Genomic DNA, 25,091 nt, shown 5'->3' with positions numbered 1-25,091 from the left:
CGATAAGAGAACTGTTCTAAAGACCTGCCAAGTGCAGACACTGCTCTCGGGCTCTCTGGTAAAATGCATGATCATAGAGTATCTTAAGGCATATCATCTATACAATGAGTCATATGACTTAACTAGTTAATGATACAGTGAAATCATATAATGCCCTTGACAACTCACACTAGAATTCACCTTACCATTGCAAGCAGAGCTCCTCCTATCTAAAACAAACTCCCTTGAATAATACTAGAAGTTAAGGTTTAGATTTGTGGAGAGCCAAGTATTCATGGTGTAGCCAAGAAGCATTAAGAATAAAAATCTATCCTGAAAGCCAGCATTGCCTTAGCACTTTTGGGAACAAGGAGCATAGATTTCCTTGAAAGGAAATGTACTGATTCTCCCGTCATGGTTCTCTGCTTCCCCTCTCTGTAATTAGCAAACCCACATAATTCCATCCTGTCCTTTCTTAAAAAGCAGAGTTGAGGAGATATGGTTAAGTATATGAAAGCCAAAGTTAAACATTTTAAAAAATGACAGTACCTCATAAAATAGAAACTTGGGTTAGCTACATTTCAAGAAACTTTTATAACTAGGCCTTGCTCATTTTTTTTTTGACTTGTTCAGCAATCTCAGTCTCTGTGAATGCTACAAACAAACAAGTCCAGCTAACTTGACAAAGTCAGGAGGGCATGGCATCTCAATGAGAAAATCCATCTCATAGCACTAGTTCCAGAGTCTGCCTCTCTCCCAGACAGCTAGGGAACTGCAGAATATCTGCAGCCTCACTTGAGAGAATGCAGGCCATTCCAAGTGTTCTGTTCACCAGTTTCTGGCATCCTTAATTCACCACAGCTGGTGTAGAAAAATATTCCCAGTCCAAAAATGTATTTCCTCTACTAAGCAAGCACACACCTAATCATTTCAATCCTTTTAAAGGAAAACATTTTCTTAGGCATGAAACAAGAGAAACAATAGCACCAGTAAAACAAGTTTGTTGTGTTTTGTTTTGTTTTCTCTTAAAAGGTCCACTGTCAAAGGGTCAATTTCCCTCTCTGCCTTCTTCCACACCAAAGCACCTCCTATCACAAGTCCTGTGGCCTTTGAAAGGATAGACAGCTCCAAGCAGAGATGGGGAGTGACTGGCCCCAGGAAGCCACAGAGGAAGCCTGCATTCAGAAGGCACATGTCTGCAGATGGAAGGAGGAAAGCAGGAGGGAGGCTCACTCACCCAAGGAAAGGAAAGCCACTCCTCAGTTGATTCCACAGGTCCTTTCGGGAACACAGTCCTCACCTCTGCCATTAGCCACTGTAAGCCATCTCAGCGCTGAGCTCAAGTACAAACTTGCTTATTCCACAAGTGCCTCACTCATCACACAAGCGAGATTTGAGCTTGGCAGCAGTTCTGCCATGACACAGGGACGACCCAAACCTGCCTGCAACTGTGCCTTCCCTGCCTCCCACACAACAGACATGGCAGGTACTGAGCAAGCACTCACAGAGGCAGAATATGCAATACTATGACTCCATAAAATTCCCCACTCCTCCCACCAGCTGCAACTCCACATAGCAATTTCCATTATTATATGGAGGAGCAAAATACTGACTCGTGCACGGCAGAAGCAGTTATTCCATAAGTGCTTTAGGGGTCATATTATTAATCCTTTTGTACTTTAGTCTTTAACAGAAGAATTACTAGGCCATGTTTCAAAGCAATGTGACAGCCAAGAAAAATAAGCGTGAAGAGCCTAATAGGAATGTCAGCCCTCACTAGGATGGGTGCACATCACTGTTAACATCTAATGTCCTCACTAGGATGGGTATACCACATCACTGTTAGCACCAATGTTTTCAGCCTCTCTCAGCAGTAGGTATGCAGGGGAAGGGGCTGAGGTGGTGATGATCAGATGGTTTCCCCAGAGATGGCAGAGGTGGCATGCGGGGGGTATGAAAGCATTTAAACTTTTCATGAATAACTGTGTGACTTTGGGCAACTGTCCTTATTTCCTTTGTTTCAGAACTTCTAACACATAATCCTGCGTGTGTGTTGCAGGTGAGGCGTTTACAAGAGTAGATGGATATCCTAACTCCAAAATTCTATTGTAATTTATAGCAACAAAGTTGATTAGAATACGTTGTGCTATCTTAGTGTTCAAAAAGAACTTAGTATAAATCTAATCAAAGAACAACAACAAAACACACACACGATTTCTGTTGGATGAAAACAAGAGTTTACAACCACAGTTACCTGGCAAGCCCATGGCCAGCAGTAACAACTCTGCCTAAGGCAATGAGGTTGCATCCACACTAGTCAGCTGCCTGAGCAATGAGATGAGTGTGTCTATGACAGTGGCTAATGTGTATATCACATGCGTGTGTGCTCAGCACAGCATGACCATCAGTGGGAGATAAGTCATGTACTCTTGGTGAGAACAAAAGACAGCTCTTGAGAGTAGGCGGGAGTCCCCAGAGTAGTGCTCCACAAACCTACTATTCAAGCTTCTTAGCCTTCTGGTAAAACTGGGAGTTCCTCCTTACTTTAAACACACACACACACACACACCAGGGACAATTTAACATCCACTAACTGAGAAACATGCTCAGAGGAAAGGGCTGGGATGCTATCTGTGTAAACAAGAAGTTCAGGCACTGGGAAGTGGACAGAAGAAGGCTGCAAAATGTAGGTCAGCTTTCCTGGGGTTCTTCTGAGTTACACACAACCACTATCACTGAGTCCTGCTAGGATGAGTCCTGATGAGATAAAGAATTCTCTGAGACTGTTGACAGACCCCCATTCCTTACTAATCAGAATGCAGTGTCTCAGGATGTTCCAGAAAGAGAGGTAGAGAAAGTCTCCTATCCTGATGGAGGAAGGTCATTGGTTAAAAATAAAGAAACTGCTTGGTCCTCATAGTTAGAACATAAGTAGGTGGAGTAAACAGAACAGAATGCTGGGAGGAAGAGGAAGTGAGCTCAGATGCAGGGCAGCTCCTCTGAGGGGCAGATGCCATGCCACTGTGCTCCAGAGCAGACACGATGAAGCTCCGACCCAGGATGGACGTAGGCTAGAATCTTCCTGGTAAGCGCACCTCAAGGTGCTACACACATGAATAGAAATGGGCCAGGCAGTGTTTAAAAGAATACAGCTTGTGTGTTGTTATTTCGGGTATAAAGCTAACCATGCGGGAGCCGGGCTATGGGAAGAGGCCCACAGCTCCCACTACAGAATGACGCCCAGACGTGGGGCACTGAATCTACAGAAAGCCTGAGAAAGCTTGGGAAAGAATAGAGTAAAGCATGTTTTCTTGGTAGCAGTAATTTCTTGGGTCTGCTCTGCTTGCTAGAGGCAAGCAAGCGCTCTCATCTAAGAGAGGCTTCCTGACTCAGCTTTAGCTGCAAAACCTGCAGCTCATTAAGAGGTCCTGCCATGAACACTTGAACGGTGTTGATGAAAAGCTGACTGCATGATTGTTTGTTTTCGGCCGTAGCAGGAAAAAAGTTGTGCTGTTTTAAAAATGCCGGCTTCGTGGGCCATCCTGCCAGGGCAAACTCTGACTCTTTGAGGCAGGAGGTCAGCTACAGAGAAAGCATTTGAGTGTTGTAGCTTGTTTGCTGGCAAGGACCTTGAAACGCCACAGAGTTGTGGTGATAAACATGGCTACAGCCGGTACCTCCGCCATGAGGCTGTAAAGCTAAGGAATGGGCTGGATTTAGCTGGCAAAGCCACAGCTTTCGTCCTACTGATATTGCTTGGTAAATTAAAGACTCATGTGGTCAGAAAAAGAGAGATATACAGTAAAGAGAGATTCAAAGACGAAGAAAACTTTAAATGATTTACAGTGTGTTTAAAAATATATGCAGGCTAAAAGTTAAGGTTCTTAAAGTAAAAAACAAAAGAAGGAAAGAAAGAGAGTAGTTGGGTGTGGTAGTACACACCTTTAATCCCAACACTTGGGAGGCAGAGGGAGATTGACCTCTGTGACTTCAAGGTGTGGTAGCACACACCTTTAATCCCAATGCCTGGGAGGCAGAGACAGAAGGATCTCTGAGAGTTCAAGGACAGCCTGGTCTAAAGAGTTATTCCAGTACGAAGATATACAGAAAATATAAAAGTAAAAGTAAACGAAATAGAGGTTAAAATAAAGCCCGCACAAAGATGGAAAATACAATGAGAATCTTGATACTGTATGCTATTATGCTCTCTTTGAATTGTTTGAATGCTGATGAAGGAGCAAAAGATGCTAAAAGATATTTGTTTATAAATGCTGCTGAACTAATCCAAGATAGATATTTTCAAAATACCTTGACTTCAGAATTTGGATCTAAGGATATGATACTTTGGAAAAGAGTTTCTTCTTTTGTTTTCACAGAGGATGAGACCCTGTGGATTTCTTCTATTTCAATATGGTATGATAGACCACGCCCTCCTGAAAGGTTGCTGTGAACACCTTCAGAAAATTACTTTGCTCAACTGCCGACTGAGATGAACCTAGCAGACAGGTTATCCCATAAAAGACCCGAATAACAGCGCCCCCATTCAGCAGGAAGCAGTTTGGAGAGAAATAACTACGTCCATATTCCCAAATATTGTTTATAAATGTTCTTTTACATTTAAAGGGGGATATGATATAGGTATGAATAATTTGCATTGATATGGATTTTGCTTTAGTGATTTAAATTTAAGGTCAATTTTGTTATATGTATATGTATTTCTGATATTGATTAATGTAATGTGATTGTGTAGCTCATGTAAAAATGTTATGTATATAAGTTGTTAATGAATAGTTGTCTATAATAGTCAAGTCTGTAGTCATGTTAGATTTTCTAGATGTACATAGATATATTTTAGATAGGCATTCTTCATATCTTTCAAAGATTATAAAATATGGCATTTTAAGTGTTTTAATAACTTAGGGTTTTTCATGACAATGAGACACGTCTGCTCCTGGCAGCACCAATCTACTTCAAGAAGAAAGAAGATGGGCATCGAAGAGGCGCCTTATGGAGTTTGATAGCCATTTGGGCAAGAAACTGCTCTTGCCTGGACTATTGTATAAACTTGACACAGAGAACCTGCAGAGAGAGGACTACTGAAATTGCCTAAAGGTGAGATGATCTTTCGGGGTTCCTGATTCATGAAAGAGTCTGCGAGACATTCTGCAGGACACAGCAGATAGTGACTGAACTGCCTTTGAAATTTCCTGCTTCATGGAAACGTCTGCTGGAAACTATGGGCCTGTAGGCCGAGGATGGATGCCCCAATGGTACAGAGAAACTTTGGGTGACTGTCAAGGCAGCGAGATGTCTCTGTCATTTCTAGAGTTTGAAAGTTGCTTATTTTTTGTTTGCTTGGGTAATATTGTATCCTTCTCGAGTCTTTGATGGAGTTGAAGAATAGTTAGTTATAGTTATAGTTTTCCTTAGTTATGATAAAGATAAAATAGATGTAAATATTGTAATTTTTACTTGTTATATGTAATTTTGCTATGTTAAAGTTAAAGCCTTCCTTTTTTTTGTTTAAACAGAAAAAGGGGAAATGATGGAGGTAGATCATTGGTTAAAAATAAAGAAACTGCTTGGTCCTCATAGTTAGAACATAGGTGGGTGGAGTAAACAGAACAGAAAGCTGGGAGGAAGAGGAAGTGAGCTCAGATGCAGGGCAGCTCCTCTGAGGGGCAGACGCCATGCCACTGTGCTCCAGAGCAGACACGATGAAGCTCCGACCCAGGATGGACGTAGGCTAGAATCTTCCTGGTAAGCGCACCTCAAGGTGCTACACACATGAATAGAAATGGGCCAGGCAGTGTTTAAAAGAATACAGCTTGTGTGTTGTTATTTCAGGTATAAAGCTAACCATGCGGGAGCCGGGCTATGGGGAAGAGGCCCGCAGCTCCCACTACACTATCCCAAAGAGAGAGACCTAGGAGAGAAACCCTGACTGCCTGAGCATGTGAGGGTAAGAAAGTGAACTAGATGCATGAACTAACCAGAATCCCTGGTCCCTTTCTTTGGTTAATTAAAAACTCTATCTCTAAAACGAATACTCCAGGCTAACAAAAATGTAGGGGAGGGAAAGCTAACTGAGAAGCTCTGTCCACCAGTCACAGCAGGAGGGCAATGAAAAGGCTGCTCTGCTGTTTCCAAGGCAACAGCCCTTCACCATTCTCTCGGGGTCACTAATATTTCAAGAGAACTAGAATACCAGCAGGAAAGAGTTCCCACAGGCTACTGTTGGACACAGGGATTCAAGGGACTGTGCACTGAGGATCATACCAGTTCACTAATGCTGTGGTCCAGGTGAGGAACCCACAACAGTGACTGGGACCACAAGTGTGCCATGCAGCATCTCTATGTGATCCACACAATGACAGCTCACACGCCCTTTTATAACCTGCATGTGGTATGGAGACGACTAAGAAACACAGACAGTTTGGCATAAAAAATATAATCATCGGGGGCTTATGTGGAAAAAAAATGGCCCTTTCTCAGAGAATTCTGGATTTCACATAGTAGAAGGAGAAAAATGACTCCTTCATATTGTCCTTTGACCTCCATACATGCACATATGAACAAAGTCTCTCTGTCTCTCTCTCTCTCTCTTTCTCCCCTTCTCAAATAAACACAATGTAATTTTTTCAGAGTATACAGTTTTAGCCAGGTGTGGTGAAACATGCCTATAATCTCAGAACTGGGGAGACTGAGGCAAGAGATAGATTTCTGAATTAAGGTCAGTCTGAGCTATAACCGCAAGAATCTAGCTAAAAAAAAGAAGTTCTACTTTTCAATATTCATCGAAAAAGAGCTCTTTGGGAAATATTTTAGACACAGATAGGTATTAAGGAAGAGGAAACCCAGGTGTGGTGTCACAAAACTATAATCTCAACTATATGGGAGACCAGAAGGAATGCCTCAACCCTTGAGTTTCTGCCAGTATGGACAACACAGTAAAACATGTCTTTATGGTAAATAATACTAACTAGTGACCACAAAATGAGTTTACCACCTAGAGAATGTCTCTTGAAATGCTGAGCTGCAGATGCCTTCCTCTAGTGAACTCTGCGGTACAGATCTATAAAATTTCTTATTATTCTACTTTTCATAAGGAGATACTCAACTTCCATGCCCATTTTCCCATGATGACTGAAGAGTGGCCCTTTGCTGTAACTATTAATAAAGTCATCAGAGGGTTACAGGAGTTCATTATGAAAAGTCACTGATCTGCAGAGACATCACACAGCACGAGGAATCGCACCACCACGCCAACAACCACAGCCAGAGGATCAACGCTGAGCCTCATTTTATGCCCATCCGCTTTCACATACTACAGCAACGTGGGGGAGCTAAGACAACCTGTCCGCACACTGCACAAAACTCTACATTCTGTGGTGCGTTCAGCTTCTCTCAAACACTTTTAAGGTATACTTCAGTTCGCACCTAGCACCTCTGACCAAACACCGAAAATGGCATAAAATAAAAGGAAAAAGTATTAGTGAGTATGCTGCTCTGTGCTTTGCTCCTAATCTGAGCTCTGTGATTCTGAGCACAGAGATGAAGAGCACAGCAGCACACAGGAATACACAGAGATGGCCGATGGCTGGCACTGACTGTGTACACACCAGCTCCAGGCACTGCTCTAGGCACTTGGTAAATAATAGAATCTAGGCTGATCCTCTTAACAGCTCCAAGGAGTTATTACTATAACTATTTTACAGAGAACCAGAGGGTTTTTACCCAAGGCAATATTTTCAGGAAATATCCACCTTGGGCTAAGATGGAAAATACTTTACAAAAAACTGAAGACCTAAACTCTACACAAGATTCTGTTGCTCGCATAGAGTTTGGTCCTATAAGACGTCCAGAAACTAGCTCGATAAAATTCCAACAGTGGTAAAACTTCAGTTAATGCACTTTTTAACTCATATAAAATTATAATTATCTAAATAATTTATCTTCCCAAAGGAAAAACCACAAATGCTCTCTTAATTCTTTTTCTAATATGATGATGTGACAGAAAGGAATGAAGGAGGAAGTCCCTCCTCCTCTGGGTCCCCTGAGAGCTCCAGAGACTAAAACTGTCTACGAGTTCATCTGTTCATTACTTACTCCTGCTATACTAATGGTTTGAAGTGTCACATAGTCCTTCTAGCTTACTGTAAGCTTCTATACCAGTGGGAACTCTTCCAGATATTTATCCTGGCAACTTCTCCTCCTCCTATCTGACGTATTTTTAGGTTTTATTTTTCTGTACCCTTGGACTCAAACCACACTGAGATTGAATCACTTCCACTGAAAACATTACAAAGCGGAAAATGAAAACACTGGATGTGTTGGTGCTTAACCACACCTCTACTCTACCTTAAATAGAATGGACTCCTTCCACTGGAAAAAGCAAAATTACCAGGAACGTCTTTAGTACATAAGCAATAACTTAATCGGGAGACTACGCACATGAGCATCAGGAACTTTCTATAGAAGAGAAAATATGTGTAGCCAAATTCTAGGGTGAGCTAGTGAGCAGAGCCTTTACTATGGGTATACAGAAAATAACGAGGCTGCAGGTTTGGGATCAGGAGCAACTGTTCCATACAAAGCTGGTTACAATGACCGGTTCATTCAGTAACATAGAAAAAGGCTCTGTGCTCGAATCTTGCAATGTACTGCCATAAGTCCACAATCTGACCTACATTTTCTAAAATCCTATTTAAATAAAGCTTTATTTTAAGGGTAAGTATATTCTAAAGGGAAAAAACTTTAAGGCAATACTACGGTGACTATAACCTGCAACTATCCGAGCCTGCTTCGCTATGACCATTCTGGTTTGAAACTACCCCTCTTAGAAGAGTGCAGCATCTGCAGAGATTAGAGATACTGTGCCTTAAAGTGTGTGTGTGGCGGGGGGGACAGGAACATCAGCAGAGGACAGCAGCATCAGCAGTGGTGGCCTGTACTGGCCCGGAGAAGCAGGTATCTCCTGAGAATTTACAGCAGTGCCATCCCACTGGCCTGTCCCATTTGTCTTTCCAGACTTACTGACATAAGCATGGCAGCCGCGTTCTCCTCAGTCACCACACCCAGGCTACAGCATGAGGTTTCGACACTGAGGACCCCGGGAAACACCCTATCAACAACTTGCTAACTGCATCACTCATTCGGGAGGGAGTCAACGGTATCCTTGGACTTTCTTCTCCCCTAGGTTGTCAACAAGTGAAGATTCCTGAGTTTCATGACCAGAACTAAGAAACACGAATGAACTACCTACCTAGTATAAAAACGAGACTGGAAAATATATTGAAACTGTTGTTTTGAAGAGAATAAACAAATGCTAAATTCTGCTGGGGACTTAGCTCCATGGTAAGAGAACTTTGCTAGCACATGCGAAGCCCTGAGTTCAATCCCCACTCCGAAGCTCTGTTAACTAATAGAAATGACCAAGTACAGTTATGACCTTCACCACTGTTGCTCACATTCACCTAAGTCACTGGCATGAGCCGAAAGAAAGGTGCAGACAAGGCTGGGGAGAACAGCATCCTCCAATGGAAACAAGATCTATTTTAAACAAGACAATTAGTCAACACCCAAATGTCCTTGTAAAATAGTAAGAGAAGCTAATGGGGGTGTCAGATTGCCTCAAATCCAGAAAATACACTCTATAAGCAATGTAAGAGTTTTAACTGGTTCTGCCATTATTAAGAAGACAAATCATTGCAAACAGCAAAGGATTCATTCCCTGGAGAAGTGTCGATTCCCTCTCAGTGTTGAAGCAGGCCCTGAACCTGAAGGCCTGTAGACACATCAATACGGGCCATGTAACAGCGAGTGTCCTCGAGGCTTCTGCTGAATAAGAAACACACAAAAGGGGGAAGAGTTTACCAAGAAAAAAACATATTTGTCATAATGGTACAAATACTCAAAAGTTCTACTGTCCAGGCAGGGAAGTTGGACTGGGAACCACAAATGTTTATGGGAGACTCTAGTCCAAGCAGAGAGCTACAAACTGCTGACATCTTCATAAATACATCTCAAAATTAATGTACTGACCAAAAAAGGAATAATCAGTGTTAAAACATTTTGTGGTGGCCTTGACTTAAGGCTGTCTAAAAACTAAAAGATGGCCTCTGTCTCACATAGGTTACAGGCTGCACAGGAAACACAAGCAAACCCCAACTAATTCTAACTCCTGTTGCTTCACTGCCTCTCCTCCCTGACAGTATTACTAGGAAAGAAAGAAATCATAAGCTCATGACTATTGCCTGGCTATGCTATCTTATTTTTAAGGTGAGATCTGAGAAAGGGTGGCATGCTCCAAATCCTAGAGCTAATATGAAATACAAGAAATTCTACTGCTTCGATGTGCCAACCCCATGCTATGCTTTCAGTTATAAAAAGAGAGATTTTTTTTCCTAAACATAGGATCTACAGTATCTACACCCTACATAGCCATAGAATTACAATCAAAGAAATAAAGGAACATGTACCTTATGTAGCTTCATATCACTGCCTCCATGTAAGAACAAGAATCCTCTGAACAAGGCTTAAAAAGCCACAACCAATGGTCAGGCAAAAAAAAAAAAAAGGATAGAGAGAGAGAGAGAGAGAGAGAGAGAGAGAGAGAGAGAGAGAGAGAGAGAGAGAGAGAAAAGAAAGGAAGGAAGGAAGAAGTAAGGAGGGGATTATACTCTCCTTTGACCATTGTATTTTTCTTTACAAAACTAAATATAACTAGGACTTCAAAATGAGTATGTCAAGGCACTCAATTCAAATTGAGGAAAGGTAACCAATATATATTTCTGCCACAAGAGAACAATACAAAAACCATCCAGTTTAGACATCCCAAACATTACTGAAAAAGAAAGGGAAATATATATGTCTCCTTTCATGGACTCTCCATTCTAAAGACCTAATAGTCTATGATCATTACTGCTAACTACTTCTTATATTTCATTGATCCAAGTCCATAACCTCCTCAATTGTTGAATTTGCTCCACAGATTAGACTCGAGTTGGTCACAAAGAGTTAATGTAAGGAATAAAATATGATTTCATGGAGTCAACTAATAAAATTTTGTAGTTAGGCTATGAATTATTGAATCATCCCAGACAAGTAAATGAAAGCTTCAGAGAGAGAGAGAGAGAAAATTAAGAACTTAAATACTGGCACAGCCAGGGCCCAAGTTGGTTTGGAGCTCTTTAGACTCTTTCCAGAGTTATGAGGTCCTGAGACATCCCCAGGAAGACCAGCATGCCATTGGCAGAACCTGCTGACTTAGCACATGGTCAGGCAACCAAGCCAAGCTTGGAGTTAAGAGACAGCATGTCAAAACTGACATGCCTGACAAAACTAGATGTCATGCCTGGAGTCGGTGGATACTTCTAATTAAGAATTAAGCCTCTCTGTCTCTGCCCTCTCTCTGCCAGACAATTATGGAAGTGGCCTATTCAGGTTCAACTTATATTTCCCAATTCAGTGTTTTGCTATTAAAATTTGTTTTCTCTTTACCAAAAAAGAATTACATTTGTAAGATCAGAGTGTAAAACTCAGACTACTTAACAACTGAGGCAAGAATAGCCACTAATCTTATCCTTGGGGTCAATGGAAACGCAAGCAATTTAACCGCTATACAATAATGTACAGACTGGCAATTCTTAGCTGTGCTTTACATAGATATATTGTGGCTCTATCACTTTTAAAATTTAGAAAATGTTCAGCTGTATAATCTATACAACAAAGTCAGCTAAGGTCAAACCCAAAGTCATGACCCAAAACACCAGCTTCCCAATGTCAATATGTCAGAAACGCCGAGCAGTATCAAACTTCCATCAACTCATTCCTTAAGTTAATCCACTACTTTCCAAACCTTTTCCTCATGAACATGTGAGATGGCTCAAAGGGTAAAGCTATGGACAACAGATAACTACTAGGGGAAGAAGAGTCCATTTTCTTTAAAGATGTGGTTCTTAGTATGGCCACCATGCTCTAGTGGGTGGGCTCACACTTAGGAATAAACTGATGTCATAACTGGAGTCAGTCGGTGCTTCTAAAAACTAAAAGTTAAAAGAGGATAAGAAATTCGGGGTAGGGAGGTAAGAGTGGATTTTAGAGTAGTTGGGGAAAGAGAAGGTGAATATGATCAAATGATTTATATAAGATTCCCAAAGAATTAATATTTCTTATTTAGTAGTTTTCCTAAATTATTTAAGCTGGTGATCATGTATTGTCCTCTAAAATTATGACAGCAAGGCAGAGATGGGAAGATAGCCCCCAGATCCTCCCCACACAAAATGGTCTTTAGTTCACCCTCTGCTTTTGAAGCTGGGAGCTGGGAGGTAAAGAGTAACTTCCAGTCTTGACAATCAGTACAGAATGGGGTCAACCTATGTTCTCGGAGCTCCCCCTACCTAAACTACAACCTAAACAAAAAGGTAGCTTATTGGAGAACACTCTAGGCATAAAAACTACTCTGTTGTCCTCTACCTTCTTAATACAAATTCTTAAGCATGTCACTAGCATTCATGCACAGATAGGCCATAAATCTCCTCAAAAAGATGAGACTAACTCTAATGACACCAGATAATTACACTGAACTTTCTCTCCCCTTCCTCAGGTCACAAATGTTCAGATCCTACACAGTCTTATAAACAGCCCACTAAGACTTAACAAATCCAAAGAGCACTTGACACCATCACACACATTATTTCATTCTACAATTGTTCCATTCCAGAAGTAAAGAAGCTGAGAGCCAGAGTCATCTTGGCCAAGGTCACATGGTAAACAGTAAGGCTGGAAGATGACATAGTCCTGCAGTTCCATGTTCAGTTTAACAGTTTCTACATTCTCCCCACCCAGTGTTGCTGATGACTCAAAGCCAAACACAACAGCAGACCAAAGAACTGACTGAACCCCACCCTCAAATCAACTAAGCAATGACTAAAATCCTTGCTGGAACACAGCCCTCTAAGATTGGGGTTTTCAGGGCATTTTAATCCCTGACTGTCCTCCAAGAACCCAGGGCTGGTCAGATAACCCAAAGCCATATGAGCAGAGCTGGACCTGTCAAGTCCACTGGGCTCTGGGTGACATGACCCAGCTGTGCAGGCAGCTTCCTGCAAGGGCACTCCCAAACATTCCAAACTCTGGGGAACTAGAAGGAGGGACTTAACTGTGCAGGGACCTGGCAAACCTAACAGAACTTTCCAGACCACATTTGTACTTTTATACCAGGAAGATAAATTCAAACTAAAATCCCCCCAAAACTTCAAATGCTCTGCCTTCTAAAATTACACTGGGAACTTCCAATGGGAGCTCCTCTGGAGAAAAGCAAGGATTTCAATTTGATTTTTATTAATGAACTGTAGGTTTTGTTATATAATGTTTTTGAAAACTAGATTAAATTTGAATTTAACAGCTGCGAGGATTATAAACTACACAAAAGTTTTACTATTATCAGAAGGGCTGACATAATGACAATAATGACATAAACTGGTAGCACAAGTCTACTATTGTTGCCACTATAGACTTAAGGTCTCATGCATTCCAGGCTGACTTCAGAACTCTTATGTAGTCAAGGCTGGCCTGGAGTTCCTGATTCCCCTGCCGAGAATTCCCAAGTCTGAGATGACTGGTGGACATCCCATCTCAGCTCAGGAAAAGTATTTTAATCAAAAGTTTAAGAACAACAGTCTAGACATGGGACCTTTACAATGCACTACAGGATAAAGAGACTTATTTACAGATTATAATTAAACTTTCATTGACTATAAGTCAAGAAATAGAGAGTTTTGAAGAGAAGTAAAAATAGGTTTAGTGCTTACTCTATGCTAGGCATTTCCACAAATCTTGTTTGGTCTCAACAATGAAAAGTATATTATCCATAACCACAGACCAGGAAATAAGAAGCCATGCATAGAAGTAGCCAGTCCTTGAAGTTAAGAGAGGCAAAGGGCAAAGCTGGAGCTACAGATAGCCTATAAACAGTCACTGCCGGGCAGCAGAGGTGACTAGGGAGAGCACCCATGCTCCAGCAGCCCTTCCTACCTAACACTTCGTGCGTATCACATGCCACCCCTGAGGTGTCTAAGCGTACGGTTCTGTTCCCCACATTTGGAGATGCTAAAACTGGCATGCCATCACAGGCCAGAAGTCAGAAGTCTTCGTAGGTGTTGATGGATTCACACTTGGATACCCTCATCGTCCTTCTTTCCCTTAACTGTGGATGGGAGGCTGAATCAGGGAAATTACTGACTGGAGGATGCAGAACAGAAGTGCTACCTGGAGCCTGACCACAAAGCCCCATCTATGTTGACAACATAAGCTCGTCTACATTTTACTAGTGTTCCCTAACAAAGTCTTCTTGAGTACCTGACATAAGGAAACACAACTCAACCATAATAATAGCAGCCAAAGTTAACATGCATTGAGTTTTTCTCAGGGTAGACTAAACTATGGCAAATGCTCTCACACACTGTACTTTAGTGAGTCCTCACAGTAACCATCCCTTAGGATAAGTACCATTTTCATCCTTACTTAAATATGGAGAAACTGAGCTTCAGGGTGCTTAAGTAAATTGTGAGAAGCCAACCCCTAAGAACTAGAGGGCAATGTTAAGCTATGGGCCGTGACTGCTAACTGCACTATGCCTCCCACAAACACGCCTGGTGTATTTTCTGTTATTACCTTACTATGAGGAAAGTGAAACAAAATATCCATACAGAAGAGGTCAGAACTTGATACAAATTAGCAATTTGCATCAATAAAACAATAGGATATTGTAAATTACTATAAATAGGAAATAAAAAAATCTGTGATAAAGTCAAGAAATGCCAACTTGACTAATACATATACACAAACATGCCTGTTATATAATTGGTTAATTACCCTGAGAATTCAGGGCTGGTACTCTCAGTTTTTGGTGGCTGAGTCTTCAAATATCTTGAGGATAGGTGGAATTATCAATGGGCCACACTCACTCATGCCCTGTTCTTCAATGTCACTGTGGTCCCTTATCTTCTGCACTGCTCTGTGTCTGTGGAGCATGACAGCAGACAGAGACCTTTATCGAGATAAACCTGTAGAGATGAAATATACTTTTTCCCTTAGATAACTGGGTAGCCTTTCAAGTAGCACACCTATCCCTGAATTCCAACACGAATCCTTTCTCCCTATTAACTGCAAAGTCAACTTTCCTTTCAGAGCAGTGACAGAATCAACTAAGAATGGCAGCCTTGTGAAACAGAATAGAGCACACTCAAGCTGATGGCCTTCTGCCTGCGAGGAGTATCAGGGTTTCACAGAGCTATGTACAATCACATCCAACAACAACGTGGCTCCATTAAGAAAACTGCTCCCAAGCCCACACATCACCCTTTCAAAGTACCATCCTCATTTCTGTCAGCCTTACTGAAACAATAAAAAAGGCATTTTAAGTATTTTGCCAGGACTGTCCTATAATAGGCAAAATTAAATATTTTCAAGCCCATGTAATTTTCTGTAACTACATCTGTGCATAATCCAGACTGTCTCAGACCAGAGACCACACAAAGACAATCAACCCAAATTCCTGTTACCTCTGTAAGCAAACAGTCTGAATCTGTCAGGAAAGAAAGGAAGAAAACGCTTCTGCCCCATCTGCTCGGCAAAGTTTCATTCTCCCAGGGCTCTTTTAGCGGACTTCTGAAGCTGCTTCTGTGTGAGTACACACTGCTACACACTGACTCCACAGTGACATTCTCCCAGAAGGCCACTCGATCCCCTGGGGGCTGCCTGTGGGACAAGAGCTTGAAAGCAGTTTACAGAGTCCGGCCCCCCTTCCCAGCCCTTCCTTCTACCAGGCAGCTTCCCTCCAAGAGACCTGCTTCAAAAGTCCAGACCCACTGAAGTCACACATGACCTCACAAACCTCCCACTTAACTCTTTAAAAGCCAGAGGAGCGCTAGTAACACGGAGAAACAGCAGAGTTTTTTTGTTTTTTTGTTTTTAGCATAATTCCGGTGGTTGCTGTTAATGGATATGTGTGTTCAGTCAACACCGTTCTAAAATAAGGTACTCGAGCACCGTCTTTTATATAAAAGTGCCAAGGTTTTAGAAGTACTATGTTAAGAAGACAGACTTTCTAATAGTTCACATATTCAGACTGAACTAGCCTACAAAACAGATTTAGTTCATTTATTTGAGAACTAGTTAAGCCATGAGATACACTTTGGCGGATGGTGTTTTTTCTATTTTCATTCTAGCTTTGTTTCTGTTTTCCTGCAATCATACTGTGAAAATATTTATTGCCCTTCTGCTCAAATTCCTCTTTAGTCAGCCAGAAGTGGACAAGTCACAGTCACAGTTGTCAGACACAGACAGCAACTGCCACAAAAGCATCTGCAGGAGAAAAGGGACAGGAGTAATTGAGCAATCTGATCCAGACACAGCCTCCAGACTCAACTAATGGATACCAGAGTCTATCAAAGCTCCTAAAGGGAAAGAGGACTAAGGTGGCTACAATGTTTTCTTTGCCTATTTTTCCTTTCACCTAGGCTACTTTGTTAAGGTGGGAAGAGGAGGAAGAACTAAGAGTTATCTTATAAACAAAAACACATAAAATTACATACACACAAAGAAAATCTAGTATGCACTTTCAAGAGTGATTCGCCAAAAAAGTTATATTATCCATATATCCATTTTTATTCCTAAGTAAACATCCAGGCCTCGAGAAACATTCCCATGTTTACACAGGAAGCTGTGTGTTATGTAAGAATAAGTGCACATTACCATGCTATCAAAGATAACAAAAATACTCCTATAAGAAAAGAGAAACAGAATTATAATGCATTCTTATAATGACCACTTCATATCAATTAATTGGTATGGTAGGGCTTTAAAGTAAACAAATGTATTACAAATGTTGAGAAAAAACAGTGATATCACAGGAAACAGATGTTATCCAAATACAATCTAAGCTCATGTGAAAAGACACGACTTACTGTTGATAGACACGTGGACAATAGGAATGATAAACACACCAGCTACCCTGCCTGGAGAGGAAATGAGGTGAGAGGTGCTCCTGAGTCTGAGTTCCAGGCATGATGCTTTCTCTCCTAAGCTGAAGGGTGAAGCCATAGGCTTATTATTTTCTTACTTCTTATTTTCTGCCCTGGTGGGCATGTCTACAAAATATTACCTAACTTGGAGAAGCTCACCTGTGTGATGGCTTCATTTTTAAGAGAAGCAGCACCTGTTCAGGATGGAGATTAACAAATAGGAAAAGAAGTTTCATTCTCAACTCCCGTTGCTAAAATCTAAGCAATGGCTGATTCTACCAGTCTCCATGTCTGTCTCTCCGTCTGTCTCCCTTTACCCCTATCTTTCCCACCCTGTCTCCTACCCCAACAATCAGTCCCACATATCCACGTCTGGCAAAGCCTACCTCAAAAACCAACACTTCCAGGACACTGTCTGTGACACCACACGGCATCCACCGGGCCGGGGCCTCAGCCTCGCTGCTGAAGCCCAGCACTGCAGCTATGTGTGAAGCAGTTGAGAACAGCTGCTCCTTCAGTTCCTGACTCAATGAAAGCCAGAGTCCAGCGCATTCCCACCACTTCACCAGAGGTTCTCCGGGGCCCCAAAATGAGACCTGAGAAGTAAGCGTACCGCCTAGTAGGTGACGTACCTAAGTGACTGCCAAGCGAAATGCACTTCTAAGACTTTGCTTCACAATATAATCCATTCATTCAATACCTCTTCTTCTCTCTAGCCTAAAGACTAGAATATTAATCTTGGCAAGAAAATGTCACAGTGTTTGTGTTAAACTGAGGTTATTAGAGTATTTAAAAGATAATTTAAAAACTGCTATTATTTACCTCCAAGACTTAGAATTATTATTACACATATACAATATAACTCCATCTTAGCACAGTCCATTCACCTGGGATGACTTTGAGAGCAATGGTAGAGATAATCAAACACTATTATTACTGACAATATAAACTTTGAAGACTCACAACATTTTAGTAAATTCTTAACTCATGCCATGCTGTTAATATGTCATCTCAAATTAAAAAAAATTAGAATAAAAAATCAACTTAAAAATTCTCACACTTCACTATTATACATATTAGTCAGCTTTCCACCACTGTGAAAAAAATGCCCTGGACACGGTGGCCACTAAGTGTTTTGGGTGCTGAACATGAAGGCTCTGCTGAGAACTAGTGTCAAGTCAACGACTCTTAATTTCTGTCTGCAGAAAGCTTATGACATCCAAAGGAAGAAAGGAAATAGTGTGTAAGGGAGTGAGGGGTTGGGTAAAATGCTAAATATATGCCCATTTGAAGTCAGGTTTGCATTTAGTCTAAAATAAAAATAATTCTCAGATTAGTTCACTTTTTATTGTATTGTATGTGTTATATGTAATATATATGAGGTCACATAGGGGATGACCCATATATGTAAATCAGAGGACAGTGTTATAGAGGGGGTTCCCTCCTTCCATCTTCCCATGGGTTCCAGGTTTGAAAGTCAGATTGCCAGCTCTACACAGCTGGCATCTTTACCCACTGAGTCAGCTCACCAGGCCCCAGAGAACTATTTCTTCAAAGACACTCCATATCTTCTCCCCTCCCACCAGCAAGCATCGGTGTGGAATATCTAGTGTTGTAGATATGGCATTGCAGGAGCTCTGATGAAAGAATCTCATTGCTTCCTCTGACAGTTAAATATTACACTGGTGGGCAAGTGCCCCGCTCAGTCATCATCAGAGAAGCCTCGTCCTGCAGAGGATGAGAACAAATACAGAGACCCACAGCTGGAACACTCAGCCCTAAGCGGCTGTCTTCACCAAATCCCTCCCCTTAGGGCTCAGGAAACACTGAGGAAGAGGAAAAAGAGTGTTTTGCTCTCAGAAGACAGTAAAATATGAAGTCATCTTCTTTCCTGAAAGAGAAGAATTCCTATTCTGCCTTTTAAAGCATCTCTACCCCAAAGGGTTCCTTTGTCAGTACCAAGATATACTTAAGCCATATGCGGGGATGGCAGAGCTAATCTATGAGGATCTTTTGAGTGTTCAGAAGCATCTTTGAACCAAGGAAAATATAAATTACCCTTTGTGTCTTTAAAGTCACAGCTGCTGGTGTTGCTACCCTTCAGCTAGAAGCCTTTATCATAGACTCCATCAAGCATCATGGGAATGTCTTAGACCATTGCTACTGTCTGGGAGAAATGGCTTAGGATTAAGTCATCTGTTGGTACTGTTCCTTAGCCCCTTGTGCCTCTGTGCCAGCACTAAGGAATAGATAGATTGCTCTTTGCAGACCAACTGAAGGCAATTGTAAAAGGCCTGTTTCGAGCTGAAGACTGCAAAGACCAAAGTGCTTTTCTCTAAATCTGTCTAGTATACTCATGCAGAAATCCCTGACAGAATCTGTACAAAGCAGAAAGTTACAAGTTCATGTTTTTTCTAGAAAGATGCACCAACATTCTCAGCTTTCCACTTTTTTTAAAAAAAGAAAATGCTTTTGACTTTTTGAGGAAGTATCTCATGTAGGATAGGATAGGTGAGCCTTGAACTCACTATGTACCTGAGACTGGTCTTAAACTCCTCTTGTATACTGGGATCCAGACATGGACCATCTCTATGTATTTTGTTTGGGAAGCTAATTAATTCTGGATTTGAATAGTAACATCTATTAGATTAGTTTAGAAAGTAAAAAATCTTCATCAGCAAACAATAAAAAATATTGCCCTGAGGTGTGGATAAAAAATTGTTATAGCATCTCAACCCAGTGAAATGTTAAACATTAAAGTTTTTCATTTAAAGCCACAACTCTTTGTCAGAACTTCTGCCTCCACATCTTTCTCATCTGAATTTGTATTTCATAAAAGACATCCAAGGAGCCAGCATCTCAACTCTCAAACTAAAATCTGCAAAGCCCTTGTAAATCCATTTTGTATGAAGAACTAAGGATATACAATGTTCTACTATGTGAAGGTTCTACTATATGAAGCCTTCCTCACTCATCCCTCTCCCATTGAAAACTGCAAATCACGGGATGGGTGATTCCAACGTCTCTCCAGGGACTTTTCAATCCTACATACCACCAGGCCTTCATTAATGGCTAATCATTGCACTTCTCAAATGCAACATGTTTGAAGCTGAACTTGGGCAGGCGACTCCTACAAATACTGATTCCGTCCTTAACTAGACATGGTAATTTCTGAATTCAGGGAGTTATCCATGCTTGAAATCTAAGGTCACTTTGACCAACCCTACCTGCCCCATACTGAAATACTGTTTCCATCTTTGTGCATTTTTTTCTTTACCAAGATTTTTTTCTTAGCTATTTTCCTATGATTCTTCAGACAATTACTCAGACCACTGTATAAGCCATGAACAGGCTAAAACTAGCACTCGGCAAATTCATACACAAAAACTAAATAGGTGGTAAGGATAGTTCCACTTTACCAACCAGGAATCAGGTTCAACAAACGAAGAGCTGCCCAAGATTAAACAGCCATAAGCCCCGAGTTTATGGCCCACCCTCCAGCCCCACCCTACTTAGTGAGTAATCCTTAGTACAGGACAGTGATGTCCGGGAAGCCTCTGTAAGCTTAGGGCTGGGAAGTCCTGCTGACAGCTCTGAGGCTGAAGGCAGCTAGAGGCCACTGAGGAGCAGTCTGTGACTCTTCAGGCCTACTCTTTTAGCCCTGGCCTCACTCACTGATCTGAGCATCCCACACTATTAGCCACGTGACTGTCCTTTCCTGGTTCCCTTCTCCTTCATAGATCATCGTTACCTCTTCCTTTACAATAGTTAACTATCAATTTCATTTCTCACTTTGGGGAGATTCCTAGACCCTTATAAACAATACATATCACATCTAATAAATAACTAACAATACATACACCCCTGCCAAATAACTAAGAGTCTAAATTGGCTTGACTGACTGAACTCTACGGGAACTCTCAAGCTGTAAACTGCTTAACTTCACCACTATAACAACTAAGAAGGTTAGGAAGAGAAAAATGAGAAGGTCCTTTTCTGCAGAAAACGCTTTAGACCATTGAAGCTGTAGGAGGTTACTGGAGGCACGTCCACCTACCACTAAACCAGGAAGCAGCTGCCTGTCCTACTCCTAGTGACAGATGAGAAGGCCAGAGTCCCAGAAGCCTCCCGAGACACTAAATAAAACTAAAATTGTACTCTATCACCAGATAAACAAACAGCGCATTATTTCATTCTCTTACTTTAATAATTATGCATATTAAGATTCATTTCAGCTTTTAATTAAATTGGGACACTAATTTTTTAATTAGACTTTAACCAATTTCTTTATCACTGCTGTTTCAAGTTATATCTTCCCAAGCAGAAAGGCACTAAGGAAACCAAAAAGGTTACAGAAGAGATAGCATAGCATTCCATTTTAGAGCAAGGAGGACGAGGGGCAAGAAGAAGGGAAGAAAGAAGAAACCCACAAAAATCCACTTCAGGATACTGAACAGGGAAGCACTTCCCTCAGGCATATCAGCTGCTCACAGATGCAATTCACCTCCTCTGCCGAACTCCTATCCTGAGAGAAAATCTAAGAAGCTGAGATGTAAAACATATTTTCCACATAACAAAGCATATTTTAAAGGCAGTCTCTTATAGTTGAGAGTATCAGAAAAGAAGTTGCTGACAGATTCCTGTATTTGCTATCTCTCTGCCTCTGTCCAAACGAGCTCAACAGAAAAGGACATTATTCACCATGGCTCTCGGTGACAATGACATTTGTGTTTGGCGGTCTTCAGATCAGACAGAACTTACTGGTTAGAGTTGTGGTCATCGGCTGATAGGCCAGAGAGAGAGAAACACCCAGACACAAAGGAACCCATGGGGACATGTATGACTTTAAGTCTCTAATTATCCTTTCTAATTCTGGAGCCATGTGACTGGACTTCACAGAGCACTGCGGGAACCCTGGGGGCCTGAGGCTCCCCAGCTGGACCACTAAGGCAGGGGATGCTACTCTTTTGCATTAAAAATATTGCATTACATAGCAGGGCAAGGTGAGCTATTTCCTGCTGACGGCAGCTCTCTAGTCAGCAGACACTCAGAGCATCCTTGGTGAATTTAACTATTCCTGTGCAAACTGAATCCAGGATCTCAGCAGACTTATTTTTATATGATACTTTTAAATACATTCTCAAACAATGAATCTTCCCAGCTAAATATTGGAATATGACAGATCTAAGGAATTCTCCTTTTTTGACATATGTGGTAGAGTAGCAAGGAAATGTCATCTCCTCCTGCTACCAAAACTGAAAGAGGAAAGGGAACCGCTCCCAAACAATTTCCCTAACACACACACACACACACACACACACACACACACCTGTTAGAGATACAACAAAGGATCTTTCTATGCTCAAATCACTGTCAAATATTGCCACCGAAATGAGTTTTAATGAGAAAATAAAGACACATATGGGAACCAGAGAGAATTTAAAAACATATCTAGGCAATATCAAAACAAATACATTTTTATTTGGTTCAAAATACTTGATACTGTTCTAGAATCTACCATGAAATCATTATCAAGGGTGCCTATGATTTAAGGATCAATTTGGCAGAACTCAGTAAAGAACAGATTCTGGAGCCCATCACTTTGGACAGTGTTCAGTGTGCCACCTGACACGGGTGATCTTGATCAAGTTACTTAACAGCTCTGTGCCTCAGCTTCTTTATCTGATAGGACATTATTAACGACTTTCCTTCTCTCACTTTATGAGAATTAAGCATCATATCTTTACTAAATAAATAATAGCTTGGTCTACATGTGATATAAAAGCATATTATGAGACTGGCTACAATACACTTGAAATATTTTCTACTAGCTGACCACTAATACTTTATGCAAAAAGAAAAAAATCAAGAGGACTGGGCCTGTTTCCTCAACTAGTCTATCAGATATCAAAGACACAAGTTCAGTAGAAAACTCAGCTGTTATGTTCCTTCTTTTGTGACTTTTCAGAGTTCACTTTAGCCAGTGTGGCCAGACCTCCAGCTCATGAGCAAGGAAGAGAAAGGGAAGCTAATGCAGATGGAATGCCAGGCCTGGGTTTATGTTTTCTCTATCTTCTTCTGTAAATATCAAATTTATTAATCAAGTTGGAGAAGGTTCCTTTCCTTGAATTCTACCCTTTGACCCTCATGTTTGGTTCAAAGGGTCACTTAGGTTAACTGTAGTTCTGTAGTAGGCTCAATACCTATCTACTTCCATACTCTGTAGGGGTTGTTCTGATGAAGAAGCAAACTTGACAGGCTGCTCATTTGGCAGCTTCAAAATTTCACAGAAATGCATTTATTAAGGACTTGGTTACTATCTCCTTAAATTATGACCATTTGTAATAACCACATACACACACACCACCACCACCACCACCACTACCACACAAACAACACTAACTACAAAAACAGTAACAACCAGTTTAATATAAGTTCTTGAAAATGGACCAATTCAGACATCTGTCTGTACAGAAAGACTAGAGAACAAAAAGGAAATAATCATTATATGAAAGTAATAATTATATAAAAGGCCTGAACGTACAAGACAGAGAAAACACTCATCTACGAGTTAAGCATCTTGAAACCAGGCTGAGGATCAGACACTACCAAGTCACATGGCTTTGGGTAATTCCCCAGCCAAACCAGGACACAGATTTGTTGTTGTTATTGTTGTAAGTAATGCTCGATATGGTCCTTTCAAGTTGTAAAACTTTATCATTACCTTGAGTCCACTCAAAGAATACTGAGCAAAGTGTTCTCAGGTACTTTTTTTTGTACTAGGATTTGGTCTTTTTGCCCTAGGCAGGTGACCCAGCTGAAATTTTACCTCTGCCCAACAGATCACATTATGTAATCTGACACAGTAATACGCGAGGGACTAGTCCAGTATTCTCAGCACTCAATTCTGCCCATAGTAAGGATTGGAGCTTGGGCTTGACAATTTTGTCTATTTCACACAAGCTAGAGTTCTCTGGAAGGAGGGAAGCTCAGGTGAGGAATGGCCTCCCTAAGATCTGGCAGTAGGGTGTTTTCTTAATTAGTGAATGATGGGGGAGGGCCTAGCCCATTGTGGGTGGTGCCATCCCTATTGGTGGTCCTGGAAATAAGCCAGTAAGTACCCTCCCCAGCCTCTACATCAGCTCCTGCCTCCAGGTTCCTGCCCTGCCTTTACCTTTGATGATGAACTGTTACAAGGAACTGTGAATGAAACAAACCCTTTCCTCCCCAATTGCTTTTAGCCATTGTGTCTCAGCACAGACACAGTCACCCTAATTAAGACAGCGCCTGTGCTGCCAAGTGGTTATTATCTCTTCCATGAGTGGGCACAGACGCTACAAACGAAGTAGCCTTTCATTCTCATCCTCTGGGCTGCCCACTGGCTCTACCCTGCTACCTTCACTGCCTCCTTTCCTGTGGATTCTGTGGCAGAGGTCACAGCCCGAACCAGCTTAGCTCTTCACCTGACTTTATCTGCAATATAAACAACTCCATATGCCCCAGAAAGTTGGGCTGGAGATACAGTGAACTATTTTACACACGTGTTCTACAGCGTGGTACTTCTGAGATCCCGTGTGCTTTTCATCATTTATCTCCCCATGACTCTAGTCATCACCACCTATTTCACAGGAGAACACAACTACAGTGCTGAACGGTGCTGCTTTGAATTTGTCCCTCCAAAGAATCATGAAACATGCTTCCAACACAAGGCAGACTGTTGGGAAAGACGGCTTTCCTTGAAACCTGCATTGTGAACAGACTTTTAAAGAGATCAGCATTGACATTTCTCATATACCTTTAAAATGCTTGTCCTCATTTAACCTTCCCAACACCACCATCTCCAGATATATATCACATATTTCAAAACGAAATTCATAAAACTTAGAAGATATAGCTTTCTCTTCCTCTGACAGAGATGCTAAATGCCAGACAGAGGAACTGATGAGGCAGGCAAAAACAGGAGAAATGATGGATATCTATAAGTAGACATAAATAATGCCAGACCGCTTTAGAGCATGGACCCTACCAAAGTTGTCATTTTATATCAAGATGGACATCAGCGTTCACAGAGAGAGCAAATCCTTG

General features: G+C 41.3%; 1 protein-coding gene across 4 annotated transcripts in view; it reads right to left on the bottom strand.

Annotated features, from left to right (window-relative positions):
• Positions 1–25,091, bottom strand: part of Psd3 (pleckstrin and Sec7 domain containing 3) — a 439,685-nt gene that overhangs the window by 239,965 nt on the left and 174,629 nt on the right. Inside the window, exon 1 of one of the 4 annotated variants that reach the window (XM_057753143.1) lies at positions 15,546–15,791. The exons of the other annotated variants lie outside the window; for them this stretch is intronic. The gene's annotated coding sequence lies outside the window, so the exon portion shown is untranslated. Of the gene's footprint in view, positions 1–15,545; positions 15,792–25,091 lie in introns of those variants that run through there. 4 annotated transcript variants of the gene reach the window in all.

This window comes from Chionomys nivalis, chromosome 20 (assembly GCF_950005125.1).
Source record: "Chionomys nivalis chromosome 20, mChiNiv1.1, whole genome shotgun sequence".
Lineage (NCBI taxonomy): Eukaryota > Metazoa > Chordata > Mammalia > Rodentia > Cricetidae > Chionomys > Chionomys nivalis.
Note: the sequence above shows the minus strand (reverse complement) of the source record. Positions and strands in the feature narration are given on the sequence as shown.